The sequence below is a fragment of the Canis lupus genome, chromosome 23 (genome assembly GCF_048164855.1).
Source record: "Canis lupus baileyi chromosome 23, mCanLup2.hap1, whole genome shotgun sequence".
In the NCBI taxonomy this organism is placed as follows: domain Eukaryota; kingdom Metazoa; phylum Chordata; class Mammalia; order Carnivora; family Canidae; genus Canis; species Canis lupus.
The window spans coordinates 38,452,854-38,465,618 of NC_132860.1; the positions used below are offsets into that span (position 1 = coordinate 38,452,854).

At 40.9% G+C, this 12,765-nt stretch overlaps 1 long non-coding RNA gene across 2 annotated transcripts in view; it reads left to right on the forward strand.

Annotated features, from left to right (window-relative positions):
• Window positions 1-7,883, forward strand: part of LOC140615105 (uncharacterized) — a 140,884-nt gene extending 133,001 nt beyond the window's left edge. For both annotated transcript variants that reach the window (XR_012015779.1, XR_012015780.1), the window contains 2 exons: window positions 6,696-6,813; window positions 7,311-7,883. This is a non-coding gene — a long non-coding RNA (uncharacterized lncRNA). The remainder of the gene's footprint in view (window positions 1-6,695; window positions 6,814-7,310) is intronic.
• The last annotated feature ends 4,882 nt before the right edge of the window (window positions 7,884-12,765 follow it).

The window sequence follows — 12,765 nt, forward strand, 5'->3', positions numbered from 1 at the left end:
ACATAATCCCTATGTTTCTGATTCACTTACACTTAACAAAATTCTCATTTAGCAATTGTCGCTATGAGCCATCTGGATGCTTGAACTTGGCTCCATCAAGTCTCTGTTCTAAAAACCAGAAGTCACCTTTTCTATTGAAATAAAATAAAGTAAGAACCCAAGTTGGAATAAACAGTAGGTACAATTTCTAATTTAGTTCCTATTCCCTTTTTAAAAGCATTTATTGTTACTCATATTCATTTGGAAAAAAACTGCTGTGTACCTAAAACCTATTCAAGGTTCTCTCACAGACACTTTAAAATACATACATATCTTCAAACCCAAAGCAAGAAGTCATTTTTGTATAAAGTATATTTGCATTAAGTATATTTCTTTCCGGGCCTTGGTTATATGCATCAATGGCAAATTATTAGCGTCAAGTTCAGTGAATCCAAGCGTAACCTGTTTTAGAGGGGTTTTTGTTTTGTTTTATTTATTGTTTCCCTTTAAGTGCCTCATGTTATTTTGCAAAGTCCATGTAATTTAATCTAATTATCCTTTCAACAGAAAACATCCCTGATGTTGCCTTATTCCAACAAAAAGAGCACTATCTGATCCAACAAACTAATGCTCCTGAGACATCATACAATAACAAACCAATATGAACACGGGAAAAAGGAAAACCAAATATTCACAAAGAGAATTAGAAATGCAGTTTTGCACTTCGAAGGGACTAACCTCACATTTCTTTTAAACATCAGATCTCAGGGCTGTTTGTTAGGGCTGACTTTAACTTGTAGATAGTGGCGAATTTCTTAAGCTTGCTTAACAATTTTTCAGATAATGTAAAGGTTACAAATGTTAAAAAATAAATAAATAAATAAAACCCCATACTCCTTTTTCTCTGGCTTTGACAGCTTAAGTTTTATTTCAGTATTGCACATTTATCTGTAAAATTCCAGACTCTAAGATAATGACAGTTAATTAACCCAAGAATAACTGCAGTCTATTTTTCAGAGACTTAAGCACACATTATGAACCATGCACCAGACAAAACTTGGTCTTCCAACAGTAGTGTACATAATGCTCCAAATCGAAATTAGATACAGAAGTGTTCTTTTCAGGGAATGAATGAGCATTGGGCTATTTAAAATAAACTCACTTATCTGATTGCTTTCTAAATTAAAATAACCTTTTTCTCTTAACCTCAAAGTAAGGTATGCTTATTACTAGAAATACAGAGAAGTAGAAAGAAAGAAAGAATACATGCAGGTCAATCCACCCAGGGATAAACATGCTGATGACACAGTAGGAAGCCATACGGTACAAGGTTGAAGAGTTCAACACACATAGCTAGGCTGTGTGCGGTCATACCCAACTCCAGCACTTAACAACTCTGTGCTGAGCTAGTAATTTCATTTCTCCACTTCATCTTCCTCCATCTGTAAAATAGAGGAGCAAGGATGTTGTGAAGATTAAATGAAATAAATCGTAGTGTACCTTGCATGTAGCAAGGCTTTGATGTATGTTAATTATTAGTTCCACTTTTTATTTTATTTTAAAGATTTTATTTATTTATTTATTCATGAGAAACAGAGAGAGAGGCAGAGACACAGGCAGAGGGAGAAGCAGGCTCCCTGGAGGGAGCCCCGATGTGGGACTTGGGATCACGCCCTGAGCCGAAGGCAGATGCTCAACCACTGAGGCACCCAGGCGTCCTTCAAATAAATAAAATCTTTAAAAAAGCAAACCAGGGCAGCCCCGGTAGCTCAGCAGCTTAGTGTCGCCTTCAGCCCAGGGCCTGATCCTGGAGACCTGGGATCGAGTCCCACATCAGGCTTCCTGCATGGAGCATGCTTCTCCCTCTGCCTATGTCTCTGCCTCTCTCTCTCTCTGTGTCTCTCATGAATAAATAAATAAAATCCTAAAAAAATAATAAATAAAATAAAATAATAAAAAAGCAAACCAGTAATGTAAACATATTTGAAAACACTAAGACAAAAAGAATTTTAAAAGTTGAACTAGGGACACCTGGTGGCTCAGCAGTTAAGCACCTGCCTTTGGCCCAGGGCGTGATCCCGGAGTCCAGGATCAAGTCCCACATCAGGCTCCCCTCATAGAGCCTGCTTCTCCCTCTGCCTGTGTCTCTGCCTCTCTCTCTCACTGTGTGCCTATCATAAGTAAATAAAAAGTAAAAAAATAAAAAAAAAAAGAAGTTTATTTATTTGAGAGGGAGAGAGCATGCACATGCGCACACCAGTGGGGACAGGGACAAAGGAGAGGGAGAAGCAGACTCCCTGCTGCAGGGAGCACAACCCCAGGCTCAATCCCAGAACCCCAAGATCTTAACCTGAGCCAAAGGCAGATGCTTAACTGACTGAGCTACCCAGGGGCCCTGGGACATTCCTGGTTTTGATTTACATTCGAAAAGGGCCCTGAGAGTCTCAGAAGATAATCACTTCTAATCATAATTACCTTTTTCTTCATACTGTTTTTTCAAGGTTGTATTAGGAGAAAATTGCATATAAAATGATACTATTTTTAAAATCAAGGCTGGTGATTTTTAAAACGAGCAATCTTTTATTTCAAAAGTCAAAATTATCATTTAACCTTTTTCCATGCAATAATGTTTCAAGCTATTCCACACATATTGTCTTATTTAATGCACACAAAACTCTTTGGAAAGAACAAGACATCAGAATTATCTCCATTTTTTTGAGCTAACTCTTCCCTTACACTAGTAATAGACCATTGTCATTTGCATTTGCCCTTGAAGACTATATTTAGTTTTGGGGAGAAATAAAATTACATGTCTATCTGCTCAACGCTAAAAGCTAAAAATTCCACCTTCTTCTCCTCCTCTGTTCCCTATCTTATTTAGAGATAACACCATCCAGGAAGTCAGCCCGACTCTAAACCTGAGTCATACTATGCCTCTCTCTTCACTCCTCACATTCCATGAATTACTGAGTCTTGTTGGTTATATTTCTTTTTTTTCTTCAAGATTTTATTATTTATTTATTTATTTATTTATTTATTTATTTATTTATTTATGAGAAAGAGAGCACAGGCACGCAGTGAGGCGGTATTGGTGGTGCTGAGGAAGAGGGAAACAGACAAGCAGACTCTGTGCTGAGGGCAGAGCCCAACATGGGGCTCAATCCTACGACCCTGATATCATAATCTGAGCTGAAACCAAGAGTTGGACACTCTGCTGATTGAGCCACACAGGTGCCCTGGTTATATTTCTTAAATACCTCTGGAAACAACCCCTTACTTTCCACCCATCTTCATTGGCATTGCCTTAGATCTAGGTTTCCTGTGTTGTGGTCACCTTGGAGCTCACTTCCCTGTCTCCAGTCTTACCCACTGATGTCTGCAAAAGAGAAAACTCTTTGGCCACCCACTACATACAGACCAATGGCATTTCACGATCTGGCGCCTTCCAAATGAACAAGGTATCTATTTACAAACTGTATACCCAAGTATTAAAGTGATGCTGTGGAATATTCCTCTCCAGTGACTAAAATACAAATGTCCACTCATTAGGGCACTTTCTTCCTGTTATCAAGAAAACCAGAAAGTTGAAATGGTAATCATAAGGTAGTACTTAGTAAGCAAAAGCACTGTATAATCACTAGGGAAATTGCATGCAGACTATAATTGATCTCAAAAAACTTTCCCTCATCCACAATAGAGTGTGCTTTTTTAGTGTTTGGAAGACAGCATTTGCATCCACTGGATTATCTCTGCCTCTCAGACTTCATTAGGGAAACTCTGACAAAAATTTATTTTCCAAGCTAATTCCCACCTCCTCATGAAGACTTCACATATTTTCACCTAGTTAAGATTATTTGCTGTCCTACCTGTCCTACCATAGAACTGTAATCTGTGTTGAATATTTCTACTGTAGGATTTGTTAGTATTTTTAGCACTAAAAAAGATTTATGAAGGTTCATTTCTTCTAAAAAGCTGCAAGTGTTAGTGACTAAAAGGACCAGCACTTGGGTCAACCAGATCTGGGGTTGAATTCTGATTATTTCACTTACTTGTTGAATGGCCTTTGTCTAGTCCCTTAACTTCTCTGGACTATACAGTTGCCTAATCTGTAAAATGTAGACAAGATGATCCTAGCTTCATAGAGTCATTGAGAGGATTAAACGTCAAGCTTCATGGGAAGCACTTTGTACAGTACTAGACCAATGGAAAACAATAAAGTAGATCTTACTTATCATGTTTGCATTCAGTGTGGCGGTGAGGAATCCTCTGTCTAGGGTAAGACCGATTATAAAGCCTTGCTTTTATTCTTAGTGATTCTTAGTGATTCTTAGTGATTTTATTTGTGGAGTGCCTGGGTTGGCACCTACTACCTACCTACTCAGTAGGTTGGGCGTCTGCCTTCAGCTCAGGTCGTGATCCCGGGATCCTGGGATGGAGCTCCATATCGGGCTCTCTGCTCAGTGGGGAGTCTTCTTCTCCCTTGCTCTCTGCCTGCTGCTCCCCTTGCTTGTACTTTTTTTCTGTGTCAAATAAATAAATAAAATATTTTTTAAAAATGTTTTTCCATTATTTAGTGAGCAGACTTTCTAAGACAGCTAGAAATACCCGTTTGGCTTACCTCTGTCTCCCCTACCTGACTATAAGTTACTAGAGGAGAGGAATGAAGTTTTAATCATTTTTGAATTCCTAGCAATGCCTGGCAAACAACAGGTACTTAAAGAAAATGTTTACTGAATAAATAGATAAATGTCTAGAAACTATTTATGAGCCATTTCTCATTTTATCATCTAGACCAGTGATTCTCAAAGTGTGATCTTTGAATCAGCAGCATGGACATCACCTTGAGTTTGTTAGAAATGCACATGGAGTTCTATGTCTTGATTAGATATAGATTATAGGAGTATGCCTATGTCAAAACTCATCAACCTGGGGATGCCTGGGTGGCTCAGTTGGTTAAGCATCCGATTCTTGATCTCAGTTCAGGTCTTGATCTCAGGATCATGTGTCCAAACTCCATGTTGGGCTCCACGCATGGAGCCTTCTTAAAAAAAAAAACAAAACAAAAACCTCACTGAACTGTATTCTGAAGTGAAATACTAACAAAAAGTTAAAAAAAAGTATTGCCATTTTAATTCCTTCTGATAAGTCTTATCAGCAGGAGATTTTTTTGCATGGCAGTCTTAAGATGGTCTACAGGGTCCTGTGAGATCTGATCTCCTACCCACTTTTCTAGACTGAACTGTTACCACTGTGCCTGTCACTTTTTCAGTCCTTCACCAACAATGTCCTTTCAGTTTCCCAAAGGCATATATTTCTATCCTGCCCCAGGGCCTTTGCACATGCTGTTACCATTCCCTAGGAATGTTTGTCCTTCCTCCCTTTCACCTGTTTAAATCCCATTCCTCTGGGGAGCCCTGGTGGCTCAGCGGTTTAGTGCCACCTTCAGCCCAGGGCCTGATCTTGGAGACCCGGGGTTGAGTCCCATGTTGGGCTCCCTGCATGGAGCCTGCTTCTCCCTCTGCCTCTCTTTCTCTCTCTCTCTCTCTCTCTCTCTCTGTCTCTCATGAATAAATAAATAAAATCCTTTAAAAAAGTTAAAAAAAATCCCATTCTTCTTTCATCTCTCATCTTCTGTCTGTTCCTCAGAGAAACTTTCTCAAATATCACTTTTTATATGTCCATGGAACCTTTTGTAGGGCTCCTGGGTACCTTTCTGCATGTTGTTCACCTAAGTAAAGGTTCCCAGCTGAAATGATAGTAGATGAAATCCAGTTTGTGCTACACTCACAAAGCCTTGACTGTGGAGCTGGGCTGTGTCAATCTGGAAGAAGGGTTGCCTTTTTCTACTTCATCAAAGGCATGGTCTGCTTGCTAAGCTATGTCTATTCCGGGTTGTTTCTGTCTATTGGGACACCTTTTAAAAAAATAGCATACAGATACTTTATGGGCTAGCATCAGCCCTGATGTTACACTTCCCCTTAATAGTACTTACCACAGCTGTAATTTTACAATTATCTGTGTGATTATGTGGTTAATGTTTGTTTCCCCCACTAGACAGTAAACTCTGTGACAGTAGGAAAGTGTCTGGTTTTGCTTGTTATCAGGTATTCCCAACACCTAGAATAGTGTCTAAACATAGTGGGTAATCAGCAAATGTCTATTAAATGCATAAGACATTTGGCAAGGAGGTTAGATAATGTTCCTTTTTCATTATATACTTACTTAAATTACAAAGTAATACAGGCTTATTATAAGAAATTCAAACAATAGAGAAGCATGTAAAGAAAAAATGAAACTCTCTTTCTCCATCAATCCTATTTTCCTGATATAACTACTGTTAATGTTCTTCAGGATTTTCTTCTTCTAAGCATATATAATCAAATTCAGTCTTTTTTAGTATTTTTTAAGAGTGAAAATGCAACCTATTCTACTCCTTGTTCTGTGACTTGTTTTTTCCACATCTCATCAATAATTGGATTTTTTAAACATCATTTTTAAATATTTTATTATTTTATTTATTTAATCATGAGAGAGACAGAGAAAGAGGCAGAGACATAGGCAAAGGAAGAAGCAGACTCCCTGCAGGGAGTCTGATGTGGGACTTGATCCCAGGACCCTAGGATCATGACCTGAGCCAAAAGGCAGACGCTCAACCACTGAGCCACCCAGGTGCCCCTAACATCATTTTAAATTTTGTTTATTATTATTTTTTAAAGTAGGCTCCACACCCAGCATGGAGCCCAATGTGGGGCTTGAACTCACAACCCTGAGGTCAAGACCGGAGCTGAGATCAAGAGTCGGACACTTAACTGACTAAGCCATCCAGGCATCCAGGTAGCATAATTTTTTTTAAACTAGGAAAAAAAATAATTATTTTTGTTTGGGGGAATAAAAATGATCAACCAGGAGAGAACAAAGTGCATGTGTGCTCTGAGTGGCCTAGTGGAGGGAGGCACAGGATAGCGACTTCCTAAGTGTAGGTCATCATAATGGTGAGTACAGGTGGGGACCCAGACACGCCCAGTCACTTCAGGAAGTTGATCCCTAAATCTTCAAACCCAAAGAGGAACTGCTAGAACTCAGCCTGGGGCTAGGAAGGCCCAGACAGTGGGCTGTGGGCTGCCCCCAGAGATGCCCTCCCTGTACTAGTGCAGCAGCCCAGGCTGTAGGTTCCACACGATCAAGGAGGACAAGGCCAAGGAAGGCTACTGCACTGCTGTTTGGGAGACCAGCTGCTACATGCCAGTACCCACCCTTCCCCTGGGTTTGCTGCAACCCCCTCATGAAAAGCACCCAAGTTCCTTTCTCTTTTTCTCCCCTGGTTCTGTCAGTTGTCATAGTCCTGGAGAAGGGGCTCTGTGAGGGATCAGAAGTGATTCTGGAAGTTCATTAGAACCCTGAGAGAAGGGCCAGGCGGTCTTCTTGCTGCTGAGTCCTGGAGAGAAGCAGAACGACAAACCTGTCACTATGTCTGCCCTGGCAAGGCAAGAAGGCAGGTCTGGCTACAGAGACCCACAGCCCGGCAAGCCAGAGCAGAGCTGTGCCTGCCTTAGGTGAGCCCTTTGCTTCCTAGTGAGAGAACTATGAAGAAACTGAGCCAGAAGAACCTCTTGCTTGGCAGATCACTGCAGGGAATTCAAAGCTGCCCAGTAACTGCCCCGGAGAGCACGAGAGCATGCCCTGAGGTGGTGTTTTGTCCTGTAGTACTGGCCCAGGGCTGCTTCCACAAGCTCACTGTCTGGTCCTCTAGGAAGTTCTTTGAAAAAATCAGTCATGGGGACATCTGGGTGGCTCAGTGGTTGAGCATCTGCCTTGGGCCCAGAGCGTGATCCTGGAGTCCTGGAATCGAGTCCTGCATCTGGATCCCTGCAGGGACTGCTTCTCCCTCTGCCTCTTTCTGTGTATCTCTCATAAATAAATAAATTTTAAAAATTTAAAAAGAAAAAGAAAAATTCAGTCATGGTTATCCTTTTGGTTTTTCTTTTCTAGTAATAAAATCCATGCTCTGTGCAGACAATTGTAAAATGGCAGGAAGATACAAAAAAAAATTTTAATGACTCATAATCCATTACCCTAAGATGGCTTCTGAGTATCTTCATGTATCTGTTCCATTGTCTATAAAGAGCTGTAATATGTTTTTCTCTTTTTAAGTTGGTTTCCTGTGGGATTTTTTTTTCACTATGCTTTTTAAATGGCAATGTGAATAATATTAAATGATCCCATGTATTATGCCAGGTACTGTACTAGGGGTATTAAAATATTATGAAGTAGATATCACTATTATCTCATTTCAGAGATGTAGTACCAAGTTTTGGAGATGTTCAGTTTCAATCCAAGGCCCCCGGGGTCCTCCTGCAGGTGGGGGCTGAGCTGGCAACCTGCCTCTCTGGCTCCCCCTCCCATCAGAGCTCTCCTCCAGCCCTCTTCACCGAACACTCCTAGCTCTCCATGTGTGCTGCTTTGCTTGCCAGAGGCCTTTCCTGCCCCCTTCATGGAGCATCCCTGAAATGCAGGTGCTAGAGACGAAGGAGCCACAAAATGCTGGAAGAGCCAACCGGTGAAGACTACACAAGGGGCCAGAGATGAGATAACTAGTCCGAGGGTGAATTACCATATTTTAATACCTGTATGGAATAATCTTTTTCTACTGAAAGCATTTCGTGCAGTTCTCTAAGTAAGATACAGACCCATGGAAGCTAGAAAAAATTGCCTCAAATCATGCAGCAGCTCTGCAGGAGATGCATTCATCCCTGCCTCAACAAACCTCTAAGTACTGGGGTCCCTCTGTTGTGGGCTGGGGCCCAGGCCCCAGGTAAGCAGTTCATTTTACAGGGCCTCTGGATATGTCACAGAGATTTAAAGATGGAGACCTCTCCACATGGTAGTTATTCAGAAGTGGAAAACTCTGTCTAAGACAGAGGTCAGCAGACTTTTTCAGTGAAAGACCAGGTATCAAATATTTCAGGCTTTGAGAACCATATACCTCTGTCAGCTCCACTATTGTGGCATAAAAGAAGCCATAAATAATATGTAACAGGAATGGCTGTGTTCCATTCAAATTTTATTTACCAAAAGGTGGCCACCAAACATTTGACCCATAAGCAGGGTTAGACTGACGAAAGGCAGGAAGAGAAAGGAAAAGGTGGGAAGAGTCCTTCCAAAGGGCAAGAGAGGAAAGCCCTCAACCTTTCAGGCAAGTCCAGCTGGTTCCCCCTGGGGCTTCAGATGCTCACTGAGAGCTTGTCTCTGTCAGAGTTTGTCAATTCCTCAAGGAGTGCTAGAATTGGTCCAAGGGAAAGCCTGAGAAATTTCTGGAGAATCCAGGGAGTGCAGCAACTGGCCAAGTCTCCCCACCAAATGTGGAGTGACCCAATTAGGTGGAGGCCAGCGGCTCAGGCCGTGAAAGAAATCACCCAAGCAAAGGATGTAGAAATTTATTGAATACACTGCAAGGGGACAGCAGGCAGGACAGCAAAGGAGAGACTGTCTGCCAGGTGCTGGGAGGTTGTAGTGAAGGGGGAGGTATGGGAACCTATGGGATTTTCCTTTTTTGGTGCCTAATGCCCAGGTGTAAGTCACCGATCAGTCAGCTAGGGCTTATTAGGGTTAGACATGGGTCACCTAATGGGCCTGTTTGAGTCAGCCTGGTCATCACTGTGGGCCCTTTTACCACACTCAGGTTTCCATTGCTCACGTTGGTTGCCTAAAAGCAGCCTCTACAAGCTGTAATTTGTCAACCTCTGCTTTTATGGTTTAAAAAAGTCTTCCCTAAAGACACCTAGATTTAGATATTGGATAGATCATAATTTATATGCAAATCACTTACGTTTTAGAGCATAAGTTCATTTCTGAGGAGTTGACCTGTTTTTCTTCAGTGGTGTGGGAATATAATCATTCAACTATTAATCTAAAATCTTGGGGAATGGGCGGCCTGGGTGGCTCAGAGGTTTAGCACCGTCTTCAGGGCATGATCCTGGAGACCCAGGATGAGTCCTGCATTGGGCTTCCTGCATGGAGCCTGCTTCTCCCTCTTCCTGTGTCTCTGCCTCTCTCTCTCTCTGTGTCTCTCATGAATAAATAAATAAATAATAAATAAATAAATAAATAAATAAATAAAATCTTTAAAAAAATAAAAATAAAATCTTGGGGAAGTGCAAGGAAATCAGATTATGTTTTGCCTTATATTGCAGCTGGTCGGTATTAATCACAGATGAAGGAAATATTATACAGATCCATAGCAACTGGAAAAGAAGATGAATCATGCTGAGAGAAAGAAAACATTAGGAAAATAAAAAAGTGTGAGGAAGAAAAATGAGGCAGCTCCATTTGGCTTTAGTTAGCCAACTGAGGCAATGGGCAGCTTATCTAAACCAGGAAATGAAGGAACTCGACAGCTCTCATTGGTAATGATAGGGCATCTCCTTTCAGAAGACTTTAATTGAGGCAAAGATATTAGATCACATACATTTGGGACATTTGGAGAGAAGAATGCCATGTAAGCTATTGATTAGAAGTAATTCAAGTTCAGTCCAGGAATATCTCACACCTGGTGACATGCTCTCCGCTCCTCACTCTATCTTCCTGACTTCCTTCCTTCACTTGTAAAGCTGGGATGAGGTAGCAAAACCCCATCTACCTCCTGGATCTGGAGAGACAGCCTGTGATGTGCTGTTGGGCATGGGTATGCAGAAGCTGCTAACACGCCCAAGAGAGAAGAGGCATCCCCTCCCTCAGCTGGAGACCTTTAGAAGAGGCAGGCTGGGGACAGGCTTATACTGAGTCAAGCAAGGTCCTAAGGCTTAGAATTGCTGAGCTGACAAGAGAATCCATGACTCTGGGGGGCCTGGGTGGCTCAGTGATTGAGCATCACTTTGTGATCCCCAGGTCCTGGGATCCAGTCCTGTATAAGGCTCCCCACAGGGAGTCTGCTTCTCCCTCTGCCTATGTCTCTACCTCTCTTTCTGTGTCTCTCATGAATAAATAATTAAAATCTTTAAAAAGAAAAAAAAAAAAAAAGAATCCATGACTCTGATGGCTATACTCCAGCACCAGCACCGTCTTGGAAGAGCTACTCTCAAAATGTAGGTAGAAAGTCTCCATGAGACATTTTTCAATGCTGGAAGAATATTAGAGTTTTTGAAGACAGGGACTGTGTCTCATTTTTCCCTTTTTAATCCCCACCCCCCCACACACACAATTACCATAATGCTTTGCACATAAATGGCATTCAGTAAATTCCTCCTGATTGATTTTAAAATGTTCAAAGAAGCCATATGATGTTCTGTTCATAGAAAACTGGATCTGCAAGCGTATGATTACACAGTGCATGAGTGATGATGAACAGCTGCTATTTATGAAGCAGAAGAGACAAAAAAAATTTGAATGAATGAGAAATAGACTTCAACTGAAATGGGAAGGATTTAATTCAGCTTTTGAAACTCATTTCCTGATTTGAAGCTTACATGATACTAGAAGACAATAAGGAAGACTGTAAAATTTATCTTCTTTATAAATAAATGATCTTTGAAAGTTTTTCAAAATAAATCAACCCTTTATTTGAAGGCTAAGGGGTATTTCTGACTGGTATTCTCCATAGCTGAATATGAGATACATTTTTCTAATAGGGTTTTTGAAAAAAAGAGAGGGAAGCAACCCATAAGAGACTCTTAATGTTAGACAACAAACTGAAGGTTGATGGAGGAAGGTGGTTGGGGGATGAGCTAAACTGGTGAAGGGCATTAAGGAGGGCTCTTGTGATGATCACTGTTATATGTAAGTGATGAATTACTAAATTCTGCTCTTGAAACTAATATTATACTATACTTTTTTTATTTTTTTAAGATTTTATTTATTTATTTATTCATGAGAGACACACAGAGAGAGGCAGAGACATAGAGGGAGGAGAAGCAGGCTTCCTGCAGGGAGCTCCATGCGGGACTCATCTCAGCACTCAGAGTTCACAGCCAGAGCCAAAGGCAGAGGCTCAACTACTGAGCCACTCAGACTTCCCTTCACTATTTGTTAACTAATTAGAATTTAAATAAAAATTTGGGGAAAAAATAGGGTTTTGGCATGTGGGGGATAATTTTACAGAAAAGTTGTGAAGATAATATAAAGACTTCCTGTACACCCGTTTCCCTCGTTGTTAACATTTATATTACCACGGCACATTTGTCAAAATTAAAAAACAAAAATATATCCATAACTGTTTTTTTTTTAAATTTTTATTTATTTATGATAGTCACAGAGAGAGAAATAGAGAGAGGCAGACACATAGGCAGAGGGAGAAGCAGGCTCCATGCACAGGGAGCCCGATGTGGGATTCGATCCCGGGTCTCCAGGATCGCACCCTGGGCCAAAGGCAGGCACCAAACCACTGCGCCACCCAGGGATCCCTATATCCATAACTGTTAAGTGAACTCCAGACTTCATTTGGATTCCCTTGTTTCTCTAGTTGTTTTCTTTCTGTCCCAAGTTAGGTAGCTTTTTAATGTTCTTTGATAGTGTATAAAAGATTATGTGGTCTGAAGACCAAGATCTGTGAGTAAAATTACATAAATCTAGAGCTGCCTGGGTTTTTTATTCTGAGGCAAAAGCGCTTTGGCTTTCCAACCAATCATATATGAATATGATCCCTAGCTTTGCTACTTTGAAAAGCTGTGTGTCTTTGTGAAAATTGTTTAACTATGCTAAGTCATAGTTTCCACATTTGTAAAAATGTGTGTGGTAAGACTTCTCCAATTGTAATGATTCCTGAAATCCCTCACAGTAATTCAGTGTCGAGAA